Genomic DNA, 3,667 nt, shown 5'->3' on the forward strand with positions numbered 1-3,667 from the left:
CGTTTTCTCATACAGCAGATAATGATTAACACAGAAACTCACAACTGGCCAGTGTGCAGAGAACAAGATGCCACAGAGCGCTTATCTCTGAATAGGACACCTATTTCAAACCTCTGCTTCCCAAGATTCAGGGATTATTGAAAAAGAGGTGGCGGAAAGATGTAAGAGCAGAGGGGTTGGATGATCACAAGCAGTCTTCCAGATAGCTGGTCAAATACTCATATGAACTTATAGCAAATGGTGACAGCATGCACAAGTCCTATGTAAGCTCAAAGCAGGCAAAATTCCAGCTTAGAAATGGCAGAGTAAAGAAATTCCAACCCAACCTAAGGAACTTTTGGCAACTGATGGATGCTGGGAGGAGAAAGACAGTGTCTTATAGCAATGGGACTCTTGGAGGGCCCAGTGGCTGGACCCACACTGAGTGGCATTTATAGACACAAACTGGACTATACAGACCATATTACATACATAAGAGAGTACATTAAATTGAGCAGGGAGGGATGGGAGGACACGCAGAGGGGGAATCTGAGTACCATCAAATTGTATGAAATAAGAGAAATTAAATTAAAATTAAATTTAAAAGATAACTTTGAAGAAAGAACAAAAGACAATATTATTTAAGAGTAGTTTATAAATATGTCACAAACTAGGTAATGAAATGATGAGATGCCATTTGTCATATTAATAAGTTTGTATATTCTTATTACTGAGCTATGGAGAATGATGACGGGACAAATAGGACATTTGCAAATTTTTGGAGACATTTCATTTCACAATTAGCAAAGATGTACCACTACCAAGTGTTAAAAGTATAAATGAGAAAAAAATTCTTAGGAAAATTTAACCTCATGCTTGTCATTTCATTTATACTAATTGAAATAATATTGCATATTGTATTACAGTATAAAATTACTCTATAACATGTAAAAGTTACTAAACACAGAATTTTTAATTTGTATAAAATATATGTAAAATTAAATCAAATTCATGAAATTTTTTCAACATTCATTTGTTCTCAATCCTATTGTTTAAAAAAATTCCCAGATTCTTCTGGCTAGATAGATGACTCTGAGGTTAAAAACACTGGTTGGCTCCAGTGGGTGGGGGTTGCCATTTGGGATAGGAGTATAAAGATGATTAAGATTGTTTGGGATGTTCTGTATGAAATACACACAAAAAAATCAATAAAATAAAAGTAGTTAAAAAAAAAAAAACATTGTTCTTGCAGAAGACACAGGTTCAAATCTCAGCATCCACATGGCAGTTAACCTCGGTCCCTAACTCCAGTTCCAGGCATTGTATGACATGAGTGCACTTACATACATGCAGGCAATACATGCATACACACGAAATAAAAAAAAAATATTTTTAAAATTCCTAGATTCTTATAATTATCTGTTTTGATCTCAAAGTGTTCAAAATTTGCTCAATATTTTGCTCACAAATAAGTTCATCTTATATAAAATTCTTTGTGATTATTGCCTATTAAATTGTTTTGAACATTAACATTTTCTAATCAAGGCTCAATTTCCACTTTAAATGACATAAAGTTTCTTAAACATATTTGCATATTTATTTCATATTTATTTATTATTTTTATTTCATGTGTATGCATGTATTACCTGCATGTAAGTGTGCCCATGTCATGCAACACCCACTGAAGTCAGAAGAGGGTGTTGGATCCCTAGGAGCTGGATTTATAGATGGTTTTTAGCCACCATGTGGCTGCTGGGATTTGAACCCAGGTCTTCTGCAAAACTGACAGAGCTTTTAAGGGCTGAGCCTGGCATTTCATTATTTTTGTATTACATTTTATTTATTTACTTGTATGTGCACATAGCCAGGCCATGAAAAGTATGTGTTAGTCAGAGGACATGTGAAAGTCAGCTCTTTCCTTCAGCATGTGAGTTTTGGGGATCCAACTCAGGTTGTCAGTCCTTCTCGATGGCATTTTTCCAGTTAAGCCATCTCACTGGCCTGAATTCATTTACTTTTAGGTTATCTTTTAGATATGATCTTGCTATATTGGTGTTTGGCCTCCAGTCAGAATCTTAGGATCTTAGCCTTCAGAGTAACTGGCAGTTTAGGCTCACACTTACCACGTGAGCCCACGTGGGGCTTTAAATATTTACAAAGCAATTAAGTCAATGGAAACCACACAAAAATACAGTAGTAAAGGATATAAAAATCCAGTCAAATACATATCTCAAAATTATTTTCAAACTTTTGTATATTTGTAAAATATTATATATGATCTTAAAAACTTTTAGTGAGGAATTTTTTTTCTTAAGCTCATGTCTATGAAAATGTAAGTTGTTGATCTTATTTTCCTTCGTTGCACTGTTTTAATTATCTTCCTCTTTCTAGTATCTGTTCCTTCTTCAAGTATCATCTCATGTGGCTTTGGATATATATTTCAGATTCTCTTTTGCTAATGCACATATGGTTTTTATGTTGCAATATTTCATATTCTCTTGAAATGAAAAGAACTCATTTGGTTTTCATATTCTTTTAATCTAGATGTTTTAAAGTAGGTTTACTTATTTTAATTTTATTGTATGATTATTTTGCCCGCATGGATGTATGTATATTACTTATGTGTCTGGTGCCTGTGGTGGCCAGAAGAGAGCATGGGCTCAGTGGACTATAGGCAGTTATGAGCTGCTGTATGGGTGCTGGGAAATGAACCTGGGTCCTCTGCTGGAGCAACAAATGCTCTTAGCTTCTGAGCCACCTTTAGATGTTCTCTGTCCTATTTCTTTTCTTTTCTCTATTGTTTTTAATTACTTACAGTTAAAATTTCAATAGTGTACCAAAGAATTTTTGATGGAATTTATGAAGGCAGCTAACGATAATAATTATGTGGAAAATTAAATCCATGAACATTCGATATATTTTGAAGAAAAATACTAAGATTTGTGAGCCTCATCACCAGTACCACAACGTGCTATAAAGCAAGACACATGAGAAACACAGGCCACTGCAGCATACCGCTGACTCACCTCAGGCAGAGGCTGGAACATCCAGATAAGGACCTTCGGTGAGGTTAAGCTGAAATATGAGGGAACATTGCAGATCAGTCAGTAGAGAACAAACTGTTCCTAATTGAAATGAAAAATGCAAAGATTGGACAAAGGAAACAATCTTACTTTTTATACAATTTAAATGTAGATAGATTAAAAGCTAAAATACCTAAATTTATATCGGAAAATAATTTGGTAAACTGTTGCTCAAACACCCCTCAGTATTTTTGAGGTTTTGTGAGAATTTTTTTTTTACAAGTATTATAGCCATTCTCGGGGACCTTAATGACCGTAGCTATCCTTAAGGTGCATTAATATGGCCTTACTATTTCCAGCTTTTTCTATATCTCTGCAGTTCCACATTCAGATAAGCAGATTAGATAATTGGATTTTGTGAGAATGTTTAAAGAACTTCTAAACATTTCGATTATATTAACAGCAAGTGTAACTCAAAATACACATCGTAGTTAATCAAAATAAAACAACAAATTGAGTAAAGATATTTGAAATCAGTTGCAATAATTTATAAATTTATAATTTAAAAAATTTACTTATTTTGTGTTTATGTGTGTGCTGTGGAGTGTGTGTGTGTGTCTGAGAGAGAGAGAGAGAGAGAGAGAGAGAGTTCATATTCTTGTGGA

General features: G+C 34.1%; 1 non-coding gene across 1 annotated transcript; it reads right to left on the reverse strand.

The window, feature by feature from the left end:
* Positions 1-3,285: 3,285 nt before the first annotated feature.
* On the reverse strand, positions 3,286-3,417 carry LOC115072318. The gene has a single exon (XR_003851358.1). It is a non-coding gene; the product is annotated as a small nucleolar RNA SNORA33 (small nucleolar RNA).
* Positions 3,418-3,667: the final 250 nt, after the last annotated feature.

This window comes from Nannospalax galili, unplaced genomic scaffold (genome assembly GCF_000622305.1).
Source record: "Nannospalax galili isolate Female #2095 unplaced genomic scaffold, S.galili_v1.0 scaffold441, whole genome shotgun sequence".
NCBI lineage: Eukaryota > Metazoa > Chordata > Mammalia > Rodentia > Spalacidae > Nannospalax > Nannospalax galili.